This window comes from Tupaia chinensis, unplaced genomic scaffold, assembly GCF_000334495.1.
Source record: "Tupaia chinensis unplaced genomic scaffold, TupChi_1.0 Scaffold000346_1, whole genome shotgun sequence".
NCBI lineage: Eukaryota > Metazoa > Chordata > Mammalia > Scandentia > Tupaiidae > Tupaia > Tupaia belangeri.
The window spans coordinates 3962982-3976115 of record NW_006159840.1 but is presented as its reverse complement, the minus strand read 5'-3'; the positions used below and the strand labels follow the sequence as shown (position 1 = coordinate 3976115).

Below are 13134 nucleotides of genomic sequence, written 5' to 3'. Positions count from 1 at the left end.
TGTGAGTTTAAGCCGCTGGGTCCGGGACTCGAAACGCGGTCAACTACACGTGGGAGTCCAGCGCCATAGCCATTATGCTAACTGCTGGTCCCAAGTTGATCATATTTTTAAGTAGATATAATTAGATTAGATGGTTGGGCTGGAAGGTAGGAAAGCAGATAGATACAAATTGCAAATTTAAGGAAACTGTTCTACAGTAAAAGATAAAGAGAAAAGCAGGAGCCTGAAAAAGATGAAAATTGATAAATGGTGGGGAGAGAGGCAAAAAGTAAAGGATATACATACTGGCTGTGATGTGACAGGCAGGGAACTTGGAGATGGGAAGACCGTGTGCAGGATACGATAATGAGCGTCTGACAAAAATTCCGAAAGCATATGTTAAATACATTCAGAACACTCATTTAGTTTACAGGAAGTAAAAAGAACCAAACCCTTACCTAGGGATATAAAGAATTAGGTATGGTCCTTACCTTAGCAACTCACCGTCTACTGAGACAGTAAGGTTAAATACAGCAAGTTCAATAAAGTGTAAACTGTATAGCTGTATGGGAAGACCAAGTGAAAAATCATGGAGAAAAGAAAAGAAGTAGCTTTGAGGACCTGATGGTAAGTACAGGTATCTTCTCTGGAAAGCACACCTAAGTACACAGACAAAATATATTGCAAACAGGACCAGGTGGTGGTGTGGTGGAAATACAACAGGACCCACGTGGGAAAGGGCCTGGGTGGTAAGATGTATCATGGTGTGGGGACCCTGAGGTCAGTGATGCTTCTCTCTCCTCCTCTTGGAAGAAAAAACTAGTTTAAAAGTTGCAGCACTTTTAGAGGGTTAATTATGAGTTAACTAAGTTTCCCCATGAAGGTCTGTGATGAAACTGTTAATTCGCTCCACCTCTTTTTGCAAAACTTTCAAGGTATAATCTTCTGGAGAACTTTTCAAAGTAACAAATTTTTAGCTAGGAGATATGAGATTTCTGAAGCATTAAGTGCAGTCTTGATGACCTCAAAGAAGAGTACAGGTAGGAAGCTTGCTGGCATTCAGAACAATTTTAAGTCACCACTATTAGTGTTTCAGTATGGTCAGTTCATTTTTAGATGCAGTCATCAGGGTGACACTGAGGCAACTGATTGTGTTTTCTTCCTACTTTATTTTTATTGTTGTTTCATAAGGTATCTAAAGTCTATCTTCAGTGTAAGTAACTGACTGACACTTGGGACCACAGGGCTAGACCAAGGTAAAGGAAAGGAAGGAAAGGAAAGGCTGAGGTCTCACATGTCGGCTTGGCAGCGTCTGGCCTCTAGGACACAAACGATAGTAAAGGCAGACAGCACAGCACTAGGCCTCTACACGATAGTTCTCATTCTAGACTATGAGACTCCAATGGACTTTTCTCTGGTGAGGAAAAAAATTAAACACTTCATTTTACAAAAGGTCTTTTTCTTAGATTTGAGTACAAGGTTGTATTTTTTAAGTTTTAAGAAAGACTTTTGCTATAGGGTGTGTGCATATCCCCGGAAAGACAGAGACAGATAAAGAGAAAAAAAGCAAGAAATCACCCAACAGGGGGGACAGCCATACCACAATCCCTTCTCCTCTTGGGATTTGGGCACACACGTGCGCCCAGCATGAGTTAAGCTGCCAGGTCTGGGATTCGAACCATGGTGGGCCATATTAGAATCAAGTGACATAACCATTATGCCATCTGCTGGCCCAAAAGGCTGTATTTTAAGTGTTTATAAAGAATTTAACCTGGGACCAGTTGATGGCATAGTAGTCAAGGCACTAAACTTCCACGTGGCCAACTGTGGTTCTAGTCCTGGACTTGGTGGCTTGCTTTCTCATTTCTTTCTCTCTCTTTCTCTATCTCTTGTGAGAACACATGCCCTATAACAAATTAAAGTAATAACAAGAGTAAGTAAAATTAATTTAAAAAAGGAGTTAACCTTTCTGATCTCATTTAATCTTCCTCGCAATTCTGTAATGTATTATAATGGGTATAATTTCTCTTCCACTGGCTGCATTTCAGAATTTAAAAACAGAGGAAATTGTTTCACTTTGCTAATAAAGCACTTGCATACTTATTTTGCTTAGATATCCAATAAGAACTATTAGGTAAGGTTTGGTTGAGGCACACTTGAAAAAAATCAAATGACAGTAAATAAAACTTAAGAATGTAAAAAATACATTAAGTTATAAAAAACTTTACTTTTAAAGTAAATGATAGATATCCCCCTGTTTCTCAAGTGGGAAATAATCTACAATCTATATAGCAATCTAGATAATTCATTTTAAAGTAAGCATAAAATGAGTGGAAAGTCAAGTACAGGAATAACTGTTGGGAAGTAGACTTAGGTACAGAATTAAAACTTTAGGACTTTGTCCTCTACAGGAGAGTAGACAGTGAGCACAATACAGTGAGCACAATAGCTGCCCAGGTGGGACATATCACATGTTACTTTAGAGGAAAACAAGGTGAGAAGCTCCTCTGCTTGGAAATTCTGAATTTCACGGAACAGTTACAGTTAACTAATAAAACCATCTCCTTAGGCAAGCTAATTATGCAGCCATTTTGGAGGACCTGGCATTGTGGCTGTCATGTTTACACTGTATTTTTAAGCATTTAATGAATGTTAAGAATTGCACCATATCTATTCATGTGATAACATGAGTCTGTGAACTTTTAGTAACACATGATTATCAATAGAAACAAAAGTTGGGAAGTGCTGAGAAAGCGATAAATACTGGAAAGTATTTTAAGAACTGAAGAGTTATGAGCTGACAAAACTTGTCCTAAGCCATGGATAACGTTGTCTGACTTCAAAATCTGAGTGAACATTTCAGCTGTACATAATGTCAACAGGACTGGAATGGGTCAGGTATGCTTCTGCTGCCAAAGAATGCCTAGCCCCTCTGGTAGTTGAAGAGACAGCCAAGGGAGTTAGTTATCTGCCTCACCAGATGTTTTGCCACAAACACGAAACTGATGTGTTTTGAAAAAGGTATCAATGATATACCATACCAAGAAGGAAGAAAACAGTGACAACGACAAAGGTTTAAACCATAAAAGAAGCACCATACTTCCATTTAGTGGGACATGTCCAAGGACTGAAAGAAGACAACTACCTTCATCAACCTGGACTTATAAATGGATTCACTCTTATTTCCAAACCTAGGAGGATCTGTATTGCATTTCAATTTGTATTTTAAAACTTATCCATCATCTATGCTTTAGGAAAATAACATTTTCATTACCATGTAAATTTTGTTTAGAGCACAAATTTTTCTTTAATAGTTATTTAATTTTGTATTTTACTGTTTTGTTTTTATTTATTTAGGTGGAAAGCAAAGATTTATTAAGTAAAAGCAAAAGTACACTACTGAGAGGTAGGAAAAGGGCCTGAACGGAGAGTCTGCATCAAGGGCCCTAGCAATTACATTCTGTGAGGTTTATAATTTTTTAATCTAAGTTGTATCAGTTGATTGTTAGCTGGGCCCACAGTTCTCATTTCAATGGCTGCATCAAATGTGGTACAGCCTATATTTTACTGTTTTTACAATGTACGCCCCCAAAAAAACATTTTTTAAAAAAAATTACAGTCTTTGAAACTTTAAAAAATTTATTTGTTTGAAAAGTTTATTAAAACATTATTCTCTGGGATAAGTGTTTTTTTTGTTTGTTTGTTTGTTTGTTTTTAATGGTTTAGTTTTTCCATGTGAGAGAGCAAGGCATCTCCAAGAGTGTCTTCGCAACACAATCCACCCCTAGTCGAAGCCACTCTGACTCATGAACATATGTGTGTGCACACAGGCAGCACAAGGAAGCCTTGGGATGGGAACCCGAGACCAACCCATAATGGTCTAGCATCACAAAGCATTGCATTACTGCTGAGCCACCAGCTGGGCTCTCTAGGACAGATTTCAGTGAAGAGAGATAAATTCTACCCTCTTGAGAACTCACTGGAGGTGGAAGAGGATAATTAAACAATTAATAAAAACTGATAATAGGGACTTTTCAGAACATATTGCAAGAGTAACAAGCTAAGTCTGGAGCAGTAGTAAAAGTTATGCATGAAATATACAATGATTTATAATAAGAGGCCCAAAGGATAAATAAGAATTAAAGCTAGAGAGGAGGGGACCAGCAGTTGGTGTAATGGCTATGTCACTGGACTCCCAAGTAGTTGACTGTGGTTCGAGTCCCGGAACTGGTGGCTTAAAAACTCATGGCAGGTGCGTGTGCGTGCATACCCAAGATCTCGAGAGGAGAATGGAGGAGAAGGAATTGCAGTGTGGCCATCCTCTCTGGGGAGCGATTTCTCTCTCTGTCTTTCTGGCGAGCGCACGCGCCTGATAGCAAAACCTCTCAAAAAAAAAAAAAAAAGCTAGAGAGGAGAAGGTGAAGGTAGTAAGGTAGTTCTGGGAAGGAAAAAAATCATCAAAAACATAGAATCAAGTGTAAGGTAACAGTAGTCTGCATGCCATGTTCAGCAGTAGAACTTACTCCTAAAAGTCACTCAACTATTTTAACTTGAGGAAAGACATGATTAGAGTTGTATTTTAGGAATACTGTTCAAACAGACTATTAGGTAAAGATAAAACTAAGGCAGAAAGATCACACAGATTAAGAAGCAATCATAGATTCCTAATCCCGGCAACAAATAATGACATCCCGAATCAGGATAATTATTGTGTAGATGAAATGAAGGTGAGAGATGCTAGCAAAAATATTCTGAATATTTATAAAACTTTTAGTCTAAATCATGGTTGAATGGTTCTTCTGCCACTTAGAATTAATCTTTACTTTTACAGAAAAAACTGTTATAGGACCCAGGATCACTGGCAATGAGGGAGCTGTATGGAAGATGGAGGTTTGTTTCTGGGAGTTGACATGTACATGCCAGGTGTCCTGTAATCCAGGGTGAGGGGTGTATCTCTTTGTGAAACCCTGCTGAGGGTGCTTTTGTGGCTCTCTCTCTCATGAGAGAGAGAGAGAAAAAAAAACTTTAGAAGAATATAGGAATGGGACCAGCTGATGCATAATGGTTATGCTGCTGGACTCCCACATAGTCAAGTGCGGTTTGAGTCCTGGAACTGGCAGCTTAAAACTCACGCTGGATGCATGTGTATCCGTGTGCCTAAGATCCCAAGAGGAGAATAGAAGAGAAGGGACTGTGGTGTGGCTGTCTGCCCTGCAGGATGATTTCTCTGTCTCTGGCAAGAGCGTGAGCCTTATAGCAAAAATGTCTCTCTCTCTCTCTCCGCGTGTGCGTGCATACCCAAGATCTCGAGAGGAGAATGGAGGAGAAGGAATTGCAGTGTGGCCATCCTCTCTGGGGAGCGATTTCTCTCTCTGTCTTTCTGGCGAGCGCACGCGCCTGATAGCAAAACCTCTCAAAAAAAAAAAAAAAAGCTAGAGAGGAGAAGGTGAAGGTAGTAAGGTAGTTCTGGGAAGGAAAAAAATCATCAAAAACATAGAATCAAGTGTAAGGTAACAGTAGTCTGCATGCCATGTTCAGCAGTAGAACTTACTCCTAAAAGTCACTCAACTATTTTAACTTGAGGAAAGACATGATTAGAGTTGTATTTTAGGAATACTGTTCAAACAGACTATTAGGTAAAGATAAAACTAAGGCAGAAAGATCACACAGATTAAGAAGCAATCATAGATTCCTAATCCCGGCAACAAATAATGACATCCCGAATCAGGATAATTATTGTGTAGATGAAATGAAGGTGAGAGATGCTAGCAAAAATATTCTGAATATTTATAAAACTTTTAGTCTAAATCATGGTTGAATGGTTCTTCTGCCACTTAGAATTAATCTTTACTTTTACAGAAAAAACTGTTATAGGACCCAGGATCACTGGCAATGAGGGAGCTGTATGGAAGATGGAGGTTTGTTTCTGGGAGTTGACATGTACATGCCAGGTGTCCTGTAATCCAGGGTGAGGGGTGTATCTCTTTGTGAAACCCTGCTGAGGGTGCTTTTGTGGCTCTCTCTCTCATGAGAGAGAGAGAGAAAAAAAAACTTTAGAAGAATATAGGAATGGGACCAGCTGATGCATAATGGTTATGCTGCTGGACTCCCACATAGTCAAGTGCGGTTTGAGTCCTGGAACTGGCAGCTTAAAACTCACGCTGGATGCATGTGTATCCGTGTGCCTAAGATCCCAAGAGGAGAATAGAAGAGAAGGGACTGTGGTGTGGCTGTCTGCCCTGCAGGATGATTTCTCTGTCTCTGGCAAGAGCGTGAGCCTTATAGCAAAAATGTCTCTCTCTCTCTCTCAAAAAAAAAAAAAAAAAAGAACAAGATCACAAATTATTTCCCTGACTTGGGATAATTTCAGAATAAATGTCAGTGTCAAGAACAACTGCATTTGTTTACGCTCACTTCATTCCAGCATTTTCAATATACATGCTTGTATAAAGGTAGAGGTGCTCACGTGTATGGCTCCCTAGTGTGTTCATGGTTGTATAAAGTTAGAGGTGTTCGCTTGTATGGCTCCTTTAATTAGTGTATTTAATTAAAGAAAAAAAAAACTAAACAAAACAAAGTAACTGCTAACTGAATAGGAAAAATGCCACTGAGTTCCTTGAATGGAAGTTGTAAAACTTCCCATTTTTTCATAAAACTTACTGTCTGCCAAGATTGCATTAAAAGATATAGCTAGTTCGGGAACCAGCAGTTAGCGTAATGGCTATGTCGCTGGACTCCCACGTAGTCGACCGCAGTTCGCGTCTCGGACCCGGTGGCTTGAAACTCATGCCGGGCGCGTGTGCGTATGTGCCCAAGATCCTGGGAGGAGAATGGAGGAGAAGGGATTGCGGCGTGACCATCCCCCCTGGGGGGTGATTTCTCGCTTTCTGTCTATATGTCTCTCTCTGTCTGGCGAGCGCACGTGCCCTATAGTGGAAAAAAAAAAAAAAAAAATCTCAAAAAAAAAAAAAAAAGATATAGCTAGTTCTATAAAGGCTATAAATATATAGAATGGTCACTCTGTGCCTTGCATTACTCATCTGTAAGACAGTCAGTAACAAAGAAAATGTTAAGAGTAGAAATATTGTTTGTATTTTGACTCAGTTTTAGTATTTATGTATGCATAATATATAATTTTTTAAAGTTATCTGTATTTTTTATTATGAAAAATATCACAAATATATAAAAGATTAATATGCTCTTAAATACGTTACATTTCTGTAACAAATTTTATTAAAATGTTTTTAATTTACATAAATCAGTAGATAAAATGAGGTATATATAATAGAAATATGCTTTAGAAACTCCTGAAATAAATTTAAATTAAGAACAGCCACAAAAAAATTGAGTGGCTTTAAGAAATTGTGACTGGGTGACTGGCTCATAACTGTAATCACGATCAAATCTAAGAACCACCACTTGTGTTACCTGGTGTTTAAACTACAGGTGCAGCGTTTCTTCATTTCGCCAAGCTCCTGTGCTCCACTTTTGAGTGATTACTGTAAGTAGTGACAACTGCATGGTGATATTCAGAAATAGGCATTCAATCATCCTCCCTTACTTTCCAAAAATTCTTGAATCTCTGAAGAAATAAGAGTGTTCTTTCTTTTTTTTCCTTTTTTTTGGTATGTCAGTGAGATAACTGGTAGTTAGAGGCCCCTAGAAAAGGGGATGGTCACAGGGAAAGATCAAGGCATGATTAGAAGGAAGGACTTTCAGTCCCACCTGATCATCAATGGCCAATGATATAATCAACCATGCCTATGTAACGAAGCTTCCATAATAACCTCCAAAAACAGAGTTTGGAGGGCTTCCGAACAGCTGTACATGTGCACCTGGAGAGGTGTGCCCAAAGAGAAAACATTCCTTCTCATTACCTCTCCCAAGCATCACTTCATCAGGCTATTCATCTGTATTTTTATAACATCCGTTATAATGGGTAAATATATGTAGGTGTTTCTCTGAGTTCTGTAAGACACTCTAGCAAATTTTTCACATGTATGGTGGGTTGTGTAGGTCAGAAGCACAGGTGATTGGTATCTGAAGTGGAGGTAATTTTGAGGGTCTGAGCCCTCAAGCTATGCAATCGGGTGCTATCTCCAGGTAAACAGTGTCAGAACAGTCAGAAGACACCCAGCTGTGGCATTCATTGGAGAATCAGTTTTCAGAGCTGCTGTTTGAGGGGCCAGCAGGTGGTGTTAAAAGTTAAGGCACTGGAGTCCCACGCAACTGACCATAGTTCAAGTGCCAGACCTGCTGACTTGAAAATCATGCTGGGAGTGTATGCATGCACGCCCAAAATCCCAAGAGGAGAATGGAGAAGGGACTGCAGCATGACTATGCCTTCTAAGGGTGAGGATGGGTGATTTCTCATTCTCTCTCTCTCTCTGGGAACACATGTACCCTATGGCAAAAACCTGTTAAAAAAAAAGGTGGGGGGGGGTAGATTGATTGCTGGTGATGAGCATCCCTGTACCTTTTGGTGACTAGACTGAGTTTGTTTTTTCCTGTGTCCTTGTACTCACCAATTAACAAATACCAGAATTTTCTTTTTTTTCTTTTTTTGGAGAGGTTTTCGCTATAGGGTGCGTGTGCTTGCCATGAAGACAGAGACAGACACATAGAAAGCGAGAAATCACCCCCCAGGGGGGAAAGTCACACCACAATCCCTTCTCCTCCATCCTCCTCTCAGGATCTTGGGCACACACGCGCACGCACACGCGCCCAGCGTGAGTTTAAGCCACCGGGTCCACGACTCCAACCACGGTCAACTACATGAGAGTCCAGCGACAAAGCTATCATGCTAACTGCTGGTCCCAATATCAGAATTTTCTAACAGGTAAATTTTCATGAGATGAAATGGAATCAGGCATTAATAAATTTGAGAATAACATTCATACTGCCTGGCCCTATTGGTTAAAATCTGATGGATGCTCCAAAGTAAGTAAGTTTTTATTTGCAGCTTTAAATATAAATGGAGGGGAAATGAAGCGGGATGACTTCGAAACAACAAATGTCAGTCCTATCAAACAAACAAACAAAAAAAAAAAAAAAAGAAGGGAAGAACTGCTGTATGAAAATGAAATGTGTTAGAAATGTTATATTTGAAGTGTTTCCATGGCTGGTAGGTGGAAGTGCTGAACAGTTAATCTGCAATTCCTTATTAGAAGCACACTGAAGAGTACTCACTGCAGGGTACCTAGAAGTATGGTCATGGATGACAATACCCAGGAAGAGCAAATTGGAAGTGAGAGAAGATCAATCTGAGAAGTACCTAACTTTAGTGATAGTATGACACTTAAGAGCAAACATCAACTGATCACATAAGGAATTAGGAAACTCAGTAATAATGTCCAATTTACATCAGTAAATCTAAATATTTTATACAGATAATCTCCAACCTACAATGGTTTGTCTTATGCTTGTTCAAAATCACAACAGTGTGAAAGTGATACACATTCAGTAGCATCTGTACTTCAGGTTTTTAATGTTGATCTTTTCCTAGGTTAGCAATATACAATACAATACATTTTTGTGATTCCGGGTGGTGAAAGCAAAGTCACAGCACCCAGTCAGTCATTCCAGTGTGAAGGTAAACAACTGAGACTGTATTCTACTAAAATGCTTTAATAAATTACACGAGATACTCACCACTTCATTACAAGTAAGCTTTGTATTAGATCATCTTGCCAAGCCACAGGTTAACATCAGTGTTCTGGACATGCTTAAGGTAAGGCTAGGCTAAGTTATAAGGTTCAGTGGATTAGGTGTGTTAACTGCATTTTCAAATTACATTTTCAATATACCCTCACCACAAGTCTATATACCGAAATCCTGTTTTCTAACCTGGTAAACAGTGATTCTCAGTACAAGGGAAATGAATTGTTTTGGCAGTCATTAAATGCTTTTTAAAATTTCTACAGGTTTATTTAATTACACAAGTGCTAAATTCAGCAATTGAAGTATTTTATTTAAAATGAGCATTTTATTTAAACTGAGCATATTACCATTCTTCACTAGAGAATTCATAAATTAGTATCAAAGTAAGCTAATTCATGATTTTGTTAACCTGCTCAGCGATATTATATACTACAAAAAGCAATACCAAAATAAGCTGGTACCGTGTTGGCTTAAAGGCATAACCAGAAACAATATATACCCTATGTTTAATTTATACATTAAACTTTTATGAGAAGGCATTAAAAGTTAAAAGAATTTATACAAACACACACACACACACACACACACACACACTTAATTCAGTAATATGGTCAGAGTTAATTCCCATGAAAAGAGTCTTATTGCTAATAAGTAGGATAATCTAACAGTCACCTTTGAAATTGAATTTTCAAAATTTAGTTAACAAAAATACAGAAGAATATCAAGCTATGAGTTACCAAATTGCTTATTTGAAGCAATCTTAATATATAGTAAAATGTTTATCTAAATGAATTCATATAGTATTAAAATGTCATGGCAGTAACTATCCAAGTAATTTTAATATAACATCAAAACATCTGAAATGTCAGAAATTAAATATGAGTTGAAAAAGACAAACAAATTTAATAAAATAAGGGGCATTTGGTTTTCTTAGCTCTTTTGCCAATTCAATTTCAATATACATTAATATAAAGTGGACGGATTACAAATGCTTTGCCTATATATAAGGAACATGATGCTACTTACCAACCATCAGAAGGGCATGCAAACAAATTAAAGGGATGTATGAAAAAAATTGAACTAAAAAATACACTGAGAAATCACTAATCTATTTTTCTTCTATCAGACATTTTACTTATTTAAAAAATAAAAAATAAATATGTTTAAATTAATTTTATCATCTATAAAGAATACCATACACTTATTAAGGATATGTAAAAAAAAAATTAAATGCATTATCCCAGCCAGTGGGAAGCTTAATTATGGGAAATAAACAATCATATTTAAAGAATTAACAGATGTAAGCAATTACAAAATGTTACACAATAGATTCACAGTGCATATTCTGAAGGGTGAACAGAATACAAGGTTGTGGAAGGACTTCCAAAATAAACTGCTTAGTAAATAAGTTCACAACACTGTCCTATTACGCTATGCCTAGGATCTCCTTATTTTCTATTTGTAACACCACTAATTTAGAGTTAAAAAGCCACCAAACTGTCTGTCCACCTGAAAAAGACCTTGTGTTGAGAGGAGCAGTTATTCAACGAATCCTTAAAAGAATCTACATGAGGGCCAGCAGTTGAGCACAGTCGACTGAAAAGCCAAATCCCACGCGGCTACCACAACTCAGATCTCAGCCCCACTGTCTTGAAAAACATGCCAGGCACATGTGTCTGTGTGCCTCAAATCTTGACAGAACAGAGAAATGGAAGAAAAAGGACTGTGGAGCTACTGTGACCCATCAGGGAGTACTTTCTTTCTCTCTCTCTGGCAAGTACACATACCCTCTGGCAATTACAAAAAAAAGAACTAAAAGGAGTATGTTATTCATGAAGTCTACACTTGTGACAGCTTGTTCACAGTTACCATATACATGACATATTTTATTATCATCACCAAGAAGCTTCATCAAACTCAGCTCCAAGTTTGGGGAAAAGCCCCTCTGTTGTTTATAAAAAGCCTGAGCCACTGCCAGACAACCTTATGGCTGGACAGACAGTAAACAGAGCTCATACAGCTGCTCAGTGGTTTATATAATTACAGTAAAATATTGGCTAAAGACTTAGACCTACACCTTGTCACATTTTGTAACTTAATCTGTCTGTGTTACTATCTTTAGATACATTTTTAATTATTTTTGCAAATTCTCACTGGAACAATGTTGTTGTCCTTACACAGAAAACACACAACTAAAATACAGATATGATACAGAACTGGACTGAATGTTATTTGGAACTGTCCCCCTTCACAAGAAAAAAAATTCATCAGCATATTTAATTTCCCTAAGTGCTTTCACATATTCATGTTTCCCAAAGCAACACACACCCACCAGACGCTTCTACACACCACACTCAGCATGACTACACATCCCGAGGAGCTTTCCATGCACTACCGAGATCTCCAGTAGGCCTGCCAGGAAGGTCTCTGATTCTACACATGATTTCATGAGATTTTAGTATCTTATGTGGCACTGAGTCAAGTTTTACCAGTTGTTCAAAAGTAATCTTAGAATAATAGAATTTGAAACAGACTACATTGACGTTAAGGAATAGAGAATCATATATAAACAAAACTATATTTACCGCACTTTTTTTTTTTTTTAAAGAGATTTTTTTTGCTAAAGGGTAAATGTGCTTTGCTGGAGAGACAGAAAATGAAAAATCACTCCCCAGGGGTGATTACCTCACTGCAATCCCTTCTCCTCCATTCTCATCTCAGGATTTTGGGCATGCACACACATGCACCTGGCATGAGTTTTAAGCCACCAGGTCCGAGACTCAAGGAACGGTTGGCCAAGTAGGAAGCCAGCAACATAACCACCACACCACCTGCTGCCAGGTCCAGGACTTGAACCAGGGTCAACTACATGGGAGTCCAGCAATAGAAACATTATGCCATCTGCTGGTCCCTATTTATTGTACTTTTAAAAATACTAATTTTATTTTTTCTCATATGAATTAAACAGCCATTCTCAGACTGGCCCCACAGAACAGTGGTTTAGCGCTGTGCAAGGGGAGCAGGATCCCGCAAGGCCAATTGCAGTCTGAATTCCAGCCACAGCAGCTTGAAAAGTACAGCACTTGCGACTAGCAGTTGGCGTAATGACTATGTTGCTGGACTCCCATATAGTCAATCACGGTTAGAGTCCCAGGCCTGGTGGCTTAAACTCGCGTCGGGCACATGTGTGCATTTGCGCCCAAGATCCCGAGAGGAGAATGGAAGAGAAGGGATTGCAGCATGCCATATCCCCTACGGGGTAATTTCTCACATTCTGTCTGTCTCTATCTTTCTGGTGAACGCACGTGCCCTATAGCAAACAAAAACAAAAACAAAAACAAAAAACAAAAAAAAACCCAAAAAACTCAAAAAAACAAACAAAACAACAACAACAAAGGCACAGTATTCACACATGCATGCATGCCCAGAATTCCCGCAGGAGGGAGAAATGGAGTAAAAGGACTGTGGTGTCCTTTTCCCCCACCGCTGGGGGGG

General features: G+C 38.6%; 1 protein-coding gene across 1 annotated transcript in view; it reads right to left on the bottom strand.

Annotated features, from left to right (window-relative positions):
- Positions 1-13134, bottom strand: part of QKI (QKI, KH domain containing RNA binding) — a gene marked incomplete at its 5' end in the record, with an annotated part of 132455 nt that overhangs the window by 20157 nt on the left and 99164 nt on the right.